At 43.3% G+C, this 17,500-nt stretch overlaps 1 protein-coding gene across 1 annotated transcript in view; it reads right to left on the bottom strand.

Moving 5' to 3' along the window:
- LOC147469154 (uncharacterized) overlaps positions 1-17,500 on the bottom strand; it is a 299,263-nt gene that overhangs the window by 235,738 nt on the left and 46,025 nt on the right. The window lies entirely within an intron of this gene.

Below are 17,500 nucleotides of genomic sequence, written 5' to 3'. Positions count from 1 at the left end.
TTAGAAGGTGCGAAGGTACGGCGAGATGAGGAGGTGTGGTGAGGAGATGAGGTATGTGAGATTATGAGTGGATGAGATGAGATGAGATGAGGAGAGGAACGTCAGAAGAATAGAAGGTTTGGCGAGATGAGGAGGTGAGATGGTGAGATGAGGAACGTGGGATGATGAGGCAATGAGGAGATGAAGAACGTGAGACGATGAGGCAATAAGGAGATGAAAATCAGAAGAGGAAAAAAAAAATTCATGGCGATGCTATAATGCGCTTGGGATAGGAGGGTGGGTGAGGAGGGGTTGGGGGGGAGGGGAGAGAGGGGAGTGAGTGAGTGAATATCAGGTGAGTGAGTATGAGTGTGTGTGACCAATCAAGCGTGAGCATATTCAAAAGTATATCATGAGTCATAGTTGTACAAGATTTATACATAGTTTATACATAGATGGAACAAAAAATCGATACAAAAAAAATCTAGGCACGTGTATTCATATGCATGTTGGCATTTGAGTACTCGTGTGTGTTTTTGTTTGCTTGCGTGCGTGTGTGCTTCTTTGTGTGTGTATATACATCACTATGTACACAGAGCATGCATATGTATGCCCCCCCCCCCCCCGAGCCCGACCCCCTTAGCCAATGACCGCATAAACAATTACTATTAAGAGGACGGACGTAACAGCCCGCCGACTCCTCTTGAAGCCAACTCTTCTTGAAGCCAGCTCCTCTTGAAGCCGACTCCTCTCGAAGCCGACTCCTCCTGAAGCCGACTCCTCTTGAAGCCAACTCCTCCTGAAGCCACGCCCTCCCGTCTTCAAGACCCCATGATATTCTACAGCCGAGAGCTTTCGTCACCCGGCTTGCTAATTCCCCCTATTAAGAACACAGCTAGTTCCTTCTTTTCACATAAGATACACTTTCCCATTAGGTTTCGTGGACGGATAAATTGTCTGTTGATTGTCTGTTGATCATAAAATTGTCTGTTGATCATAAAATTGTCTGTTGATCATAAAGACTCGGTTTGCCTTCGGGGTATTGGGAATAAAGAGAGTGTATGTGGAGTTTATTTGTTAGGTTTATATGCTAGGTTTAATATTCAATGATAGGGGTTTTGTTGTGTTTGTTTGTTTTTGTTTTGTTTATTATGTTGTTGGGTTATTGCATTAGGATTCTGTGTCTGTTTCTAGATCTATGTAGCATGTGGTAGCATGAGGTCGAGAACGAAATCTATGTGTATGTTTCTACTTGTGGAGGTATGTGTTCACCGCAATGTTGTTCATTGCACAAGAATAAAGATTATCTAAATCAAAATGTGTTCAACATGGAGAAAAAGTTCAGTTCAGGCGAATAATGTTCATGAATCTATCTCTATTTTCATGCAGCGCGCATTGCATAAGAACAGAAATGAGAAATATTTTAATGTTCACTTCAAAAGAACAAAGGTTATGTGTCTACTTAATATATGTAGTGCTCACTGCACGGAAGGTTCAAAGTTGCAAGCGTAGATTTCGTGTTGCAGCTTTGAAATGCGCACTTTGGGTATGTCGTTGCACTGAACACGATATTTATCAACACTGCATTCTCTATTCGTTGTTTATTGCAAAACATAAACCATGTCAGTTGATAGTTTATTTTCTCCGCTTCCTAAAAAAAATCAACAAACCTCCCATGAACATTTCTTGCAAAAGATATGCAAATATCCCTACACTTAATAATGATGATTTTGTAGGTAAGCAATGCTGCTTTTGCAACAATACATTTAACTCCGTCAGCATGATGCCTGTTGCATGCATGTACTCGAAAGCACTCGAAAGCCGTTCATGCAATGACGCATGATGTTGCAAGTAAACCATTCTCTCTTTTTTCTTAATATATCAAGTTTATTGCATTATTACTTTATTCCTGTCATAAAACGAAAGTGACTCGTCGCCTGAACGTCACCTTCATGCCTCATGAACAACCCCGGAATGTGAGTCATGCATTCGGGCTTCCAAAATGATGATGGTGATGATGAAGATGGTGATGATGATGGTGGTGGTGGTGATGGTGATGGTGGTGATGATGATGATAATGATGGTGATGATAATGATGATGATGATGATGGTGATGATGAAGATGGTGATGATGATGGTGGTGGTGATGATGACGGTGATGTTTGATGATGGTGATGATGATGATTGATTATGATGGTGATGATAATGATGTGATGATGATGATGATGATGATGATGGTGGTGGTGGTGATGGTGATGATGATGATTGATTATGATGGTAATGGTGATGATGATGGTGGTGGTGGTGGTGATGATGATGGTGATGATGATGGTGATGATGATGATAATGATGATGATGGTGGTGATGATGATGATGGTGGTGGTGGTGATGATGATGATGGTGGTGGTGGTGATGATAATGATGATTATGATGATGGTGATGTTTGATGAGGATGATGGTAATGGTGATGATGATGATGATGGTGATGATGATTATGAAGGTGATGATGATGATGATGATGATGATGATGATGGTGGTGATGATAATGATGATGATGGTGGTGATGATGATGATGGTGGTGGTGATGGTGATGATGATTATGAAGGTGATGATGATGATGATGATGATGATTGTGGTGATGATGATGATGATGATGATTGATTATGATGGTGATGATGGTAATGGTGATGTTTGATGATGATGATGGTAATGGTGATGCTGATGGTGAGGATGATGGTGGTGGGCTTGGTACGGGCATGACTAACATAAATTGTCCCCGCAAATTCATCGGAGGGTGGGTGAAATTCCGGGCGTAGTGCGAGTGAGCGAGCGAGGTTGGGTGTCGGTGGTGTGTTGAGTTGTTTGTTGGTGGTGATGATGATGATGATGGTGATAATGAAGATGATGATGATAATGATGATGATGATGGTGTGGTGGTGGTGATGATGATAATGATGATGATGATGGTGGTGGTGATGATGGTGATGAAGGTTATGATAATTCCAACACATATCGAATTCCTAACTAACATATTATTCTGTCAATTTAATTTCATGAAACACCAAGAATAAAAACCAACCCATTTCCAGTACCTCTACATCAAATAACTCCACTTCCACATTGCATGTTGCACTTTCATTCTCTTTCTTGCAAGACTAAAACATAATATTTGACTGCAACATATCAGATCACAAGAAAAAAAAGAAAAGAAAGAAAGAAAACAAAAGTAAACACGAGGAAGAAACAGTAATCATTATTTTATTTCCTTGTTGCAACTGTTGCAGTGATTGGCCGCGTGTTGTTCCGGCGACGGGAGATAGTCGCTGCAACCGATCACGGACTGACTGACTGCGCATTTCGATTCATTTTAAACGAGAGTAAATAATTGCTATCAAAATCTTGTCGATTGAAGGGAAAGAGAGGGAGCGGGTGGGTGGGTGGGGGGGGGATTATCTTTCTATTATATCTATCTATATCTATATCTATATCTCTCCTCTGTCTCTGTCTCTGTCTCTGTTTCTCTCTCTCTCTCCCTCTCTTCCCTCTTTCACACACACACACACACACACACACACACACACACACACACACACACACACACACACACACACACACACACACACACACACACACACACGTCTGTCAAAACAAAACAAAACAAAAAAAAACGACAAAACACAAACACTGTTTCCTTCTATCTTTTAAAGACAACTTCACTTATTTACAAAACACCGTCCATTCTCGCTCCGTTCATAACCCTCGGCGTTAATTGGCAGAAAACCGAAAATTCCTCCCCCCCCCCCGCCAAAAAAAAGAAGAAACAAAACAAAACTAATTACGAAGTAAAAAAAAGTAATACTTATCACAGAAATTCCTGTAAGAAAAAAAAAACGAAACAAAACAAAACAAAAGAAAAAAAAAAAAAAGCAACAATAATCACATAAATTCCTTAGAAGAAAAAAAAAACGAAACAAAACAAGACTAATTACGAAGAAACGAAAAGCAACAATAACCACATAAATTCCTAAAAAAAAAAAAAAAAAAGAGAAAAAAAAACGAAACAAAACAAAACAAATTACGAAAAAACGAAAAAGCAACAATAATCCCATAAATTCCTACAACCTGTCTGTCACCAAAGCTTCCTCTGTTATCGCCGGTTCCCCTAATCAATCCCTATGGGTCTATGTTGCTCTGATATGCATGCATGCTATGGTGGCAAACAACATCAAGAACAAAAACAGGTTCAATATTGATAAGTGAACCATGGGACATCTCTCTTAACCCCAGCGGAAGGAGAGATAGAGAGAGATAGAGAGGAAGAGAGATGAGAGAGAGGAAGAGAGATGAGAGAGATGAGAGAGAGAGAGAGAGAGAGATAGAGAGATAAGAGAGAGAGAGAAGCAGACAGAGGGAGGGAGAAGGAGGGGGGAGGGGGAGGGAGGGAGGGAGGGGGAGGGGAGGGGGAGGGGGGAGAGGGAGAGAGAGAGATGAGAGAGAGGAAGAGAGATGAGAGATGAGAGAGAGATGAGAGATAGAGAGAGAGAGAGATAGAGAGATGAGAGAGAGAGAGAGAAGCAGATAGAGGGAGGGAGAAGGAGGGGGGAGAGAAGGAGAGAAAGGGAGGGGGAGGGGAGGGGAGGGGGAGGGGGGAGGGGGAGGGAGGGAGGGAGGGAGGGGGGGAGAGAGAGAGAGAGAGAGAGAGAGAGGAAGAGAGATGAGAGATGAGAGAGAGAGAGAGAGAGAGAGAGAGAGATAGAGAGATGAGAGAGAGAGAGAGAAGCAGATAGAGGGAGGGGAGGGGGAGAGGGAGACAAAGGGAAGGGAGGGGGGGAGGGGGAGGGGGAGAGGGAGGGAGGGAGAGGGAGGGAGGGAGGGAGAGAGATGAGAGAGAGAGAGAGAGAGAGAGAGAGAGAGAGAGAGAGAGAGAGAGAGAGAGAGAGAGAGGGAGTAGCGAAGCGGGAGAGAGAAAGAGAGAGAGGACGAGGGTGAAATGACGAAGGAGACGGAAGAATGAGGGAGAGGGGAAAGAGCGAGGGAGAGAGAGAGAGAGATTGACGAGAGAGATGAACGGGATCGGATGGAGAGAGAGAGAGAAGAAGAGAGATGAGAGAGAGAGAGAAGCAGGGAGGGAGGGAGAGAGAGAGAGAGAAGCAGGGAGGGAGGGGGAGAGAGAGAAAGAGAGAAAGAGAGAGAGAGAGAAAGAGACAGAGAAAAGAGAGAGAGAAAGAGAAAGATAGAGAGAGAGAGAGAGACAGAGAGACTAGTGCACTTGGGCCTGACATGAAATCACGAGAGTATCAATACCACATCAATAACACCCCTCCACCCCCCATCCCCCCCCAAAAAAAAAAAAAAAATCTTGACCACATCTCATGGCCGCCGCTACGTGTCTATGTTTGTCCGCCAGTGTTTGTAAATATTAATGGCTACAGACTACAGGCTCCAGGAGAGCGGGAGTGCAGGCTGTGATAGGTCAATATACAATGTGCAAGCAGTGTGCGTGTCATGAAAAGGTCACACAGGCATACCGGAGGTTGTTTGCCGTTCTGTAACCGTGTCAGTGCGTACCCGGCCGTTCCAGGTCGTGCCTCTCCCTCCCCCCACCCCCTTGTCTTCCCCTACCCTCCTTAAGGACCTCCCCCCTTGTCTGCCAAGGTCCAGCCTGACCGTGCGCCGCACGGCGAGAGAAGAGTCTCCTTCCCTTTCTCCCTCCCTTCTCTTCTCCTAGTCTCCTTCCCTCCCCCCCCCCCTTGTCTTCACCTACCCTCCTTCCCTTCCTCCATTCGTTCTCTTCCCCTACACTCCTTCCCTTCCTTTCTCCCTCCCTTCTCTGCCCCTACCCTCCTTCCCTTCCTTTCTCCTTCTCCTTCCCTTACTCCCTCCCTTCTCTTTCCTCCTTCCTCAAGGTTCGTTCTTATTCCTATATCCTTCCCTTCCTCCTCTATAGGACTTCTGTTGGGGGAAGCAAGGAAGAGTAGGAAGTGGAGGAGGAGGAAGGAGAGGAGGGGAGGGTAAGAGGGAAGGAAAGAATGGGGAGAGGATTGGAGAGAGTGTGGGGGGAGAGGGTGAAGAGAGAGAGGGGAGGTGGGAGAGGGTGAAGAGAGAGAGAGAGAGAGAGAGAGGGACAGAAGAGGGGAGAGAAGGAAGTTGGGAGAGAGACGAGAGGAGTGAAGGAAGGAAGAGTGAGATAGGAGGGGGGAAAGGGACGAGGGAGAGAGGATGAGGAGGAGAGGGAGGATGAAGGAACTGAGGAGCAGACGAGAGAGGAGGAGAAGATGGGAGGCAGAGAGAGAGAGAGTGAGGATCGAGAGGAGAGAGAGAGAGAGGGGTGAGAGGGGGTGGGGGAGAAGGAGAGAGAGGGAAAAAAAGGGGGAGAATGGGATGGCGGGTAGCGGGACGGGAGGGGGAGGGAGGGTAGAGATTAGGGGGGGGGGGAGGGGGGGGGAGAGGGGAAGAAGAGAGAGAAGAGAAAGGAAGGATTATTATATATATATATATATATATATACTTATATAATATATATATATATATATATACTGTATTCTATTATATGTTAATATATTTATATATACATATATATATAATATATATTTAATAGAGAGAGAGAGAGAGAGAGAGTGAGGGAGGAGAGGGAGGGAGAGGGAGACTGAGAGAGAGAGAAGGAGATTCGAGTGGGAGATGATTGAGAGAGGAGAGAGAGGAGATGGGAGGAGAGAGAGAGAGAGAGAGAGAGAGAGAGAGAGAGAGAGAAAGAGAGAGATTGAGAAAAAGAGAGGAAAGAGGAGGAGTAGGAATAGCAGGATGAAGGTGAAAAGAAAGGGAAAGAGGGAAGAGGGAGACAGAATAGTAGCGATAGTCATACAAACAAGACTTAAGACTAAATGTAATAATTTTCCTTTTCATGGTGTCATGGTGTGATGGTCGTAGGAGAAGAAAAGAGAAAATGGAATATTTAGAGGAAGGAATGAGAAACAGACGAAACAGAAAAAGCAACAGTAAAGGGAAAAAAAAGTAAAGAAGAAAACACAGAAAAGAAAAAAAGAAAATTAAGAGAAAGATTATGGAAAAAAAGAAAACGAAGTAAAAAAAATATATCATCAAGAGAAGACAAAAAGAAAAAAAATAAAGACAACAAGAATGAAACAAGAATGAAACAAGAAGAAAAATTAAGAAAAGAAAAAAAAGAAACATAGTATACAGTGTCGATTTTAAACCCTTCATCCACAATGCTCTTCCCGAGCCTCGTTATCAAAGGCGTTTGGTATGACGATGTTCACAACACAATACCTGTAACTGAGGCCTTGTTACACTCACGCCCTCTTGCGCCAGATAAGGTTCCTCTCAGAGACGTTAACTCAAGGCTATTAGGACCCCATTCCCCCTCCCCTTCCCCCCTTCCCCCCCCTACCCCTTTCCCTCGCCATTCTTAAAAGCGCGAGCAAGTGGCTGTTACGTCGTTAGCCGAAATTAGCATGGCCTATTTACGTACACAATCACACAGGAAGCAATTCGTAAGCCATTTACACAATCACTGTGTTTATCGCCTAACCGTCGACTCTATTTGTCGGGGGCGCGGGTGCGGACTCCCTGAATAAAAACAAAAGACTGCGAGGTAGATTATCCCTAACAAGACTCGTGCACGAGAACATCTCAGAAAGGCAGACAAGAATTCACTCCAATAATTAGCATAGAAAGAGGCCATTTTCTTTTTCTTCTGCTAACTGACGCTCTTGGGAAAGATGCCAGATACCGCCATCGAGTCTAAACTTTTTTTTTTTTCTTTTCTTTTCTTTTTTAGCTTTTTTTTTTCTTTCTTTCTTTCTCTTTTACCCTATCTAATGGAGATTTTTTTTTTTTTTCTTTGGCTTTGCACAAGCAAGCTGACACGCACACAGACGCAGCAACAATACAACCATTTATTGACACGTAGCTTTGTGTGTGTGTGTGTGTGTGTGTGTGTGTGTGTGTGTGTGTGTGTGTGTGTGTGTGTGTGTGTGTGTCTGTCTGAGTTTTGTCCCATGTATTACCCATTCGCCAATCCATCACCCGACCAGTAAGTATAGAGAGATTTTCCGTTATTTCTTCACCCGCATTTTATCGTACACGCCAAAAACACGATTAAATCAACAGGCCTGACCACAGGGACAGTCAACAAACACACTTCGTCCGAAAGCGTGCACGCAACAGCATAGATCAGTCGATACGGCAAAGTGTTCCTATTTTCTCCTTCTTCAGGGTCTCTCGAGAACCACTTTATTTTACTAACTTCACTCACCGCATCTCATGCCAAACCACTTACTCTTTCATTCTTTCACACTAAATGCTTTATATAACGACCCCCCCCCCTTTTTTTTTTGGCCAGGATATATAAGAAAAATGTTTCTCTAATCCCCTTCTCCTCCTCCTCCCCTCCTTCCTTCCCCCCCTCTCCCCTCTCCTCTCCTCCCAACCACTTTTTATTCGCCGTGTCACGATTATCCTTATCATGCTTTATCTATGTTAACGTGATTCAGTTTAATGTGGTGCTTTGTGTATCTTATTTTAGTGTTTTTATTGTTACATATGATAAAAAAATAAAAAAAAATTATATACGAGAGGCCCCTTTTTTAACAAAATATGATTACGGGCGGGACACTATAACCAAATAAGGGTGAGGAGTTTGAAGTTGAGTTATCCGAATTCAAATCGAAATAATATATGCGAATGATCGGGATATCCGAAATTGATTTAGTACCAAGTTAACGAAAGGCACGGAAAGAAGAAATGAATAATAAGGAAGAGAAAAAATATATATATATTCTTTTTTTTCTGCATAAATTGCAAAATAAATACAAAATATTTCAATAACCTTTAACAAAAAAAATCGCAAAACATCTTAAGTAGTATTTATATATATATATATCCAAAAAAAAAAAATCCAATCCAAAATACGATTATATATTTACCACCACCACAAAAAAAAAAAAAAAAAAACGGGAGAAAAATCACCCGAAATATGCAATATGAAATGTCTGCCGCGCCGTTGTCAATCATTCCCCAGGTTATTTAACCACCGATCAAAGGCAGTGTTCCTCCCCCCACCCCACCCCACCCCCGCCTCCATTTCGCCGGCGCCGCTACTAACAATGCTTCTCCACGACACCATATATAAGCATTGACATCATAGCTCCAGGGGGCAACAAGGACACAACAACCAGCGGGGTCCTGCATGTCATGGCGTTCCCTGACATAAACATCAAGTCACGACTGCTCTGTTAACGTTTCTTAAGAGATCGGCTTGGGGAACGTTCTTTATGACCTCTTGAGTTGGTCTCTCTCGCTCGCTCTCTCGCTCTCTCTCTCGCTCTCACACTCGCTCACTCGGGTCTCTCTGGTTGATAATCTCTTTCTTTCTTTCTTTCTCTCTCTCTCTCTCTCTCTCTCTCTCTCTCTCTCTCTCTCTCTCTCTCTCTCTCTCGTTCTCTGTCGTTTTGTTTTCCTTTCTTTTTCTCTCTTTCTTCCTTTTTCTTCTTCGACCTTCTCCTTTTTCCATCTTTCGTTTGGTTTCCTCTTCTCTTCTCCCTTTCGCTTCCCCTCGAGTTCCTTTCGTATATTTCCCCTCTCCTCATTCCATTCTTTCATTGTCCTTTTTTTTTTTGCTTTTTCTTATATTACATCACAACATTATTTGCAACCTCACTTTTTGTGCATTCCCATACAGATTAATTCTCATTATCACATCTTTCCCTCTCCTCTGTTAATTTTCCTTGCTTACATTTTCTTTCTTTTGATTATGCACATTTTTGGGGGGTAGGGGTATTTGTATCTTTCTTGATTTTCTTTGTATTTTTCTTTATTTTTATTTTGTTTTTCTCTTTGTATATTTATTTCCTTTTACTTGTAATCTCTCTTTATCTCCCTTTTCCCTTCTCTGTATCTTTGTTTAATTTTTAAATCTTACTTGATTTTCTTGATTTTTCTTTTTATCCTTATTTATTTTCTTCTATCAATCTCTCTCCCTTCTACATTTCTTCCGTTGCGTTCCTTCCTTCTATGTTTTCCTCTGATCTACGTTCATTTGTTTTACTGTATCAATTATCGGAATTACTTCTGTATCTACTTATCTATTGCATTTGTTGTCCCCTTCCCTCAATCAATTTTCTTGTTACTCTTTTTCTTTCTTCCCTATTCTCCCTCTTTTTCCTTATCCTTTCGTTCTCCCTTCATCCGTTTCTTTTGCTTTCTCCTTCATCCCTCTTCCATTCTCCTTACTCTCTCTCCTCTTTATTATTATCTTCCCTATCCCTTCCATCTGCGTTTCCCTCCCTTTTACTATCCAATCCCCTCTTTCTCTCCCACCTCTTCCCTCTTTCCTACTCACTCTTCTTTTATCCCTTCCTTTGCGCTCTCTCTTTCTCACTCCACCCTTCTTTTTTTCTTCCTTTCCTTCCTCCTTCCCTCTCTTCCTTCCTTCTTCCCTCTCTCCCTCTCTTCCTTCTTCCCTCCCTCCCTCCGTCTCTTCCTTCTTCCCTCCCTCTCTTCCGCCCTCTCTCCCTCCATACTCCCCTGGCCTTACCCTTATCCCACCCCAATCGAGCGACAGAGCAAGCGAGAGAGAAAGAGAGAGAGAGTGAGCGAGAGAGCAACCGAGAGAGAAAGAGAGAGAGTGAGCGAGAGAGCAAGAGAGAAAAAAGAGAGAGTGAGCGAGAGAGCAACCGAGAGAGCAAGAGAGAAAAAAGAGAGAAAAAGAGAGAGTGAGCCAGTGAGTGAGAGAGGGAGCGAGAGAGAAAGAGAGCAAGCGAGAGAGAAAAAGAAAGAGTGAGCGAGTGAGCAACCGAGAGAGAAAGAGAGAGAGCAAGAGAGAGCAACCGAGAGAGCAAGAGAGAAAAAGAGAGAAAAAGAGAGAGTGAGCGAGAGAGCGAAGGAGGCAGCCGCGTCTGTCGCTAACTCGTGATAAAACTGTAGGTGGGTCCGAGCACTTGTAACTTAACTATCTCCACGACTCAGCTGTCGCACTTTACTCACTAATTTCTGCTAATTACAGGCTAATCAGACCATTCCGTACCAGAGGGGCCGCTGGTCTCTGGGGCGGGTCTGCGGGGCTGAGACTCTGCTGCTTTGCCTGTCTTGGGTACTGGAGGAGGAGGAGAGGGGTGGGGAGGAGGAGAGGGGTGGGGAGGGGGATAGGGTGGGGTGGGAGGGGGGGATAGGGTTTAAGAGAGGGGAGGAAAGGGGGAGGGAAAGGGAGGGCGGGAGGGAATAGGAGGAAGCGGAGTGAAGGAAGAACGGGAGAGGTGAAGGAATGAGAGATGGGAAGTGGGGAAGGAGGAAGGGTGGATGGAGGAAAGTGGGGAAAGGAAGGGAGGAAAGGGGGGAAGAGGGAAAGGAAAAAGAAAAGGAGCGAAGGGATGGAAGGAGGAGAGAGAGACAGGCCGAGAACCGACAAATGAACCGTCTGCGAATAGTCGGGTGTACCGTGAACCGAATTCAATTAAACCGTTCATGTATGGGTTCGTTTATTATGTTGTATGTTGTATGTTAGTGTATGTATGTATGTATGCGTGTCCTTATGTGCGTCTGTCCGCGTACGATTCGCCCTGTCGTCGAGTCAGTATGTTGACACCAGTTCATGACTTCACTGAGAGTGTCACCATGTTGTGACACGACGAAAAAAAAGTGACATTAACACGCAACAGTTGAAAGTATCATGATTGTTAAAATGAACGAATAGAGGAAAATACCCTAGAATTTGCAACTTAATTCCCTCATCCATATCCTCTGGTGTCAATAGCATTTTCTAGGAAAAAGGCGTCTCATATGATAATAAGAGTGTTCTAGTCTTGTTCTAGTGTTCTACTGTTCATCCGAGAAAGTTTGGTCGTAGTACTTCAAGTTCTGATGTTAAATTAGTATCAAATTCGAATCTAATTAATGTCGTGTTCTTCAAGTGCTCTTATTGCATTTTATGTTTTATATTCCGGGTTCTTTGTGGTTCAGTTTGATGTCTTTGTTTCTTTTGTTATTGTTCTATTTGCTGTTATTTCGTAAATTGTAATATACGATTGGTTTGAATTATTAATTGACCTACATTACACCACCAAGTTTGTGTCAAGACCGGCGTTGAAATCATTCAACAAAAATTTCAATTGCACATACTTGCAACTCGGAACACTAACACTCTGCCCATTACAGAGCAAGAATCTTCATTCTTTGCAATCGGCCTTCTCCTCCTTTCTGCCATTCCTCTCTTCCCTTTCCCTTTCCTCTTCCCTTTTCTCTCTCTTTTCCTCTTTTCTCCTTCGGTTTCTTGCTTTCCTTCCCTATTTCCCCATTACTCTCACCCCCTACCCCCTCCTCTCCCCACTAGTCTTTCCTTATCTCCCCACTCTCCCTAACTTCTTCTTCTTCTTCTTCTTCTTCTTCTTCTTCTTCTTCTTCTTCTTCTTCTTCTTCTTCTTCTTCTTCTTCTTCCTCCTCCTCTTCCTCCATCCTTCCTCTCCCGCCCCCGCCCCACCCTTACTCAATTCTCTTTCCTTTGCGTAACTAAGACCACCACAATCTTATAGTCTCCCCCCCCCCCTCTCTCTCTCTCTCTCTCTTCGTCTTTCTGTCTCCCCTCTCACTCTCTCTCTCTCTCTCTCTCTTTCTCTCTCTCTCTCTTTTCTTTCTCTTTCTCTCCTTTTCTTCTCTTCTCTCTCTCCTCTCTCTCCTTCTTCTCTCCTTCTCTTTTTTCTCTCTCTCTCTCTCCCTTCCCTCTCCCTCTTCTCTCTCTCTTTCCCCTCTCTCTCTCCCTCTCTCTGTCCCCTTCCTCTCTCTCTCTCTCTTTCTCTTTCTCTCTCTCCTTCCTCTCTCTCTCTCTCTCTCTCTCTCTCTCTCTCTCTCTCTCTCTCCTGCTCTTTCTCTCTCTCTCTCTCTCTCCCTCTCCCTCCCTCTCTCTCTCTCTCTCTCTCTCTCTCTCTCTCTCTCTCTCTCTCTCTCTCTCTCTCTCTCTCTCTCTCTCTCTTCGTCTTTCTGTCTCCCCTCTCACTCTCCCCTCTCTCTTCTCTTTAGTTTTAACAAACTCTTCTTCTTCGTCTTCTTTTCCTACTCCTCCTCCTCCTCGGCCATCGCCTTTCTCTTTGCATTTCATCGCTTCCTCTGTACCTCCCCCCTCCTCCTCCTCCTCCTCCTCCTCCTCCTCCTCCTCCTCCTCTTCTATCATTTCCGATCCTTTCCTCATTGTCCTCCATCCCCCCCCCCCTTCCCCTCCTCCCTCTTCCCACCTCCTGCACATATCTTCCGTCGTCCCTCCTTCATCTTGACACTCCTTCCCCCTCCCTCCCTCCCTCCCTCCCCATCCCACTTCCTTTCTCTTCCCCTCCCCCTCCCCCTCCCCTCTACCTTCCTCGCTCTTACCACAAAAAAGAAGACCCAAGCTTGTACCTCCTTTCCCCCTCCCCCCCTACCTCCCTCCCATGCCCCACCTCCTCTCCTAACCTTCCCTCCTTCCTATCGTTTCTTCTCTCCCTTCGTCTGTCATCCCCCCAACCCCCTCCCACCCCCAACCCTTCAGTCATCCCTCCCCTCCCTCTACCTGATGCGTTCTCTTCCCCCCCCAACCCGCCCTCCCCCTCATTCTCTATCCTCTTCTTCCCTCCGTCCCTCCCCTCTCCCCAATTCCTTTATCCCCCCTCACCCCTCACCCCTCACCCCTTTCCAATCCCCTCACCCTGGCCCCTATCCACCCCCCCTCCCCCCCAGTCAAAAATCCAGTCTACCTATCACAGCTGGCCCTTCCTTCTTTCGAACAATTGTGATTAAAGTTGGGCCCAAATTAAGAAAATTAAAATGGAGCGCCCGCCCAATTCGGCCGTTTCTTTGAACTATCACAACCTAATTTCTTGTTTTTAAAGGAAAGTGCCGCGATCACATTCCCGACGTTTTTATTTCTTATCGCCGTTCGTCATTAGGACGTAATCATTAGAAATTTGCATATGAATTTCGTTCTCTCAGACGTTAAAAGGGAGAAGAGGAGTTTTAGACGGACAGTGTTTAAAGTTTTCTTCGACGATACTTGCACGACGGGAAGTGGTGCCTCTTCTCCTTCTCTTCTCTTTTGTCTTCTCTTTCTCTTTCTCTTCTTCTCTTTCTCTATTTCTCTCTTCCTTTTTTTTTTCTTTCTTTTCCTCTCTTTCTCCCATCTTTTCCTCTTCTTTCTGTCTCCTCTCTATCTTTGATTTTTCGGTTCTTTTTCTCTCTTCTCTTTTACCCCTTTCTCTTTTCTTCTCCTCTTATCCCGCATCCCCATCCCCACCCTTCATCCTCTTCTATCTCTTTCCTCCTTCATCCTCTTCTCTTCCTTTTGCCTTTTGGTCCTTTCTCTATTTCTTTCTTCTCCCTCTCCATCTTTCCTCATCACCATTATTTCTCTACCTTTCCTCCCTTCTCTCCCCTCTTTCCAAAGACGTAAGGGTCTTGAACATTACAACACACATAATACACATATACACATATAATACATACATATATATAACAACACATAATATATATACATATATATATATATATATATATATATATATATATATATATATATATATTATGTATATTATATATATATATATAATATATATATATATATATATATATATATATATATATACACATACACCGATTCGTAAGAGTATACTTTTAATATCAAAAGTACAATAGTACAAGAAAGACACCGTAGATCATCGTTATTTGATCACGTTTAGATGTTCAGAGAGACATACTGTTCACTTATCAATGTTCTGAGGAAATTGTTTTAATTCGAATATTTAAAAAACAAAATGTATTTAGGTATTCACACGCTTATCTTCCGAACATCTTTGTGTGCGTCTATGTGTGTGTATAAAGTCATGAATAATAAATTAGATATTAAAAAATTAAATATATATATATATACATATATATATATCAAATTCTTTTACGCATGTGCAGCCATGCAAGCACACATCCCCACATCTCTTACCACCCTACCCCCCAACCCCCACCCTAACCCATCGCATTTAACAAAGACATAAACACGGACACGAAAGCATGATCAAGCGCCTAACGCATAATCTATCGCATGGGAATAACGTATTACAAGTAGAGACAATGCAAGCAACTGTCATGACGGCTGATCGAACATGTACTATGCATGTCACTTGAGCTGGTTAGTCGAGTTGATAAATATGAATTGAAAACATTAGGGTTTGATTTAAGAAGAGATTATATATATATATATATATATATATATATATATATATATATATATATATAAATGTATATATATGTATGTATATATATATATATGTATATATATATATATATATATATATATATATATAGAGAGAGTGAGAGAGAGAGAGAGAGAGAGAGAGAGAGAGAGAGAAATAAATAAATAAAGAAAGAAAGAAAGAAAGAGAGACTGACATAGCCCAAATCGACAACAGAAATTTAAAACATTTACAATAAAACAAACAAACAAAAAAAAGATGATAAAATACCACAAAACATACACGAAAACAGCCAAACAAAAGGGCACGGAAAACACAAGAAAGAACACAGAGAACACAGAAAATAGCAGAGAGAACACAAGAATGAACAAAAAGAACAACAAGAATAAACAGAGAGAACACAAACCAACACAAACAAGCACAAGAACATCCAAAAGAATACAGAGAGACAACGAGAACACACAAAACACACCCACCAAATAACACCAAGAACACACACAAAAAAAAACACACAACAAAGAACACAAAACAGAAACAGAGAGAACACAAAACAACACAGGTAAGAACACAGAACACCCGCCAAGGGAGTCACACAGTCAGTCGCTCACAGGGCTAGCCAACTCGCCTCCCGGACTCCGCGCTCTCTATCAAAACAATGAAGTAATTAATGTCAACGCGTAAATAGCGAAGTAACCTATAACGCGGGGAGCTTAGTGTGTTTGGTCGGCGGCGTGTTAGGCTGCACGTCAAGCCAGGGGAGGGGGTAGAGGGGGATGGGGAGATGGGGGAAAGGGGGGGGGTTTAAGGTGGGAGGTGGAACGAGCTGGCTTTCCTTTCCTGTTGACTTGTTGTTGCTGGATTTTCTTTTTTCTTTCTTTTTCTTCTTCTAATTCTAGTTCTGTTTTGTTTTGTTCTTCTTTTATACTCCTTAGCATCCTATCCTTACCTCTTTCCTTCTTTTCTTATCTCTCCTTTCTCTCTCCTTCCCTTGCCTTGCCTTGCCTTTCCCTTCTCTTCTCCTCTCCTTTCCTTTCCTTCCCTTCCCTTCCCTTCCTGTCCCTCCCCTTCTCTTCCCTTCCCTCCCCCCTTCCATCTCCCCGCCCCTCCCCCATTCTTACCCCTTCCCTTTTAATATCTCCCTCTCCCTCCCATCCACCCCCCTACTCCTCCCCCCTCCCCCCTTCCCCCTCCCCCTGACCCCAGCTAGAGACCCCTAAGCCCTGGATGTCAAGATGAAGCTCGACCGTGAAAACTAGCCCAGCCTGGCTAGGGGTCGACTCGGCAGTTCATAAACAGGTGGAGTGTCTTTTTTCTCTCTCTCTCTTTCCCTTTTTTTCTTTTCTTCTCTTTCTTTATTTTGTTTTCTTCTTGTTTTACTTTCTTATTTCTTTTTTCTTTTTTTTCTTTTTTTTTAATGTCGTTGTCTATATATGGTTGTGGAAGAGCAAGGGCGGGGGGGAGTGGGAGGGGGTTAGGGTGAGGGTGAGGGTAGGTAGAGGAAGAATGGGAGAGGGAAGGGGGGGAGGGAGGGAGGGAAGAAAAGGAAGAGAGAGAGAGAGAGAAGCCAAACAGACCGAAGGAAAGACCAAGATAAAACGTAAAGGAAGCGATAGACGTCAGATTAATCTTCTTTTTGTGTTTCCAAATCAAAGATTTTTTTTGTGTTTCCAAATCAAATATTTTTTTTTGTGTTTCAAAATCAAAATCGAATAATAACACCAGAAAAAAAACATACTACAACAACCCACATACAACACCAAAACAAAAACAACACCCACAACAAAATCAACATCTAGAAAAAAAAATTACCCACACCCACAGTCCAAGAAAATACGAAACCCGAACCCAAAGCCACAAACAAAAACAAAGACAAAGACAAAGACAAAGACAAAGACAAAGCCAAAGAAACCCAAAAACAAAGCGAAAAACAAAGCCAAAGAAAGCCAAAGCCAAAGCCAAAGAAAACCAAAAACAAAGCGAAAGCCAAAGCCAAAAAGAACAGAGAAAAGACAAGAAAGGAACCGAGCCAACACTGTTGTCAGAGGCGTAAGACAGTGAGTGCTAGGGGGGGGGAGGAGAGAGAGGGAGGGGAAAAAAAAAGTTAGTTTAGGGAGAAATGGCATTGTTTAGGGAAGTTTGAGGCTCGGGTCTTAATGACAGGGAATTCTAATTATTCTTTAAAAAGTGGCCCTGGGAGAGAGACTCTGAAGAGACGCTGCTTCTGCTGCTTGGGGGGGGGGGATAGGGGGGGAGAAAGGGGTGGAGGTTGGGGAGAGAGGGGGGGCCAGAGGTAGAAAAGG

Source organism: Penaeus japonicus, unplaced genomic scaffold, assembly GCF_977035675.1.
Source record: "Penaeus japonicus unplaced genomic scaffold, GWHDUDI00000001_assembly GWHDUDI00000023, whole genome shotgun sequence".
Classification (NCBI taxonomy): domain Eukaryota; kingdom Metazoa; phylum Arthropoda; class Malacostraca; order Decapoda; family Penaeidae; genus Penaeus; species Penaeus japonicus.
This window is presented reverse-complemented; position numbering and strand designations above follow the sequence as displayed.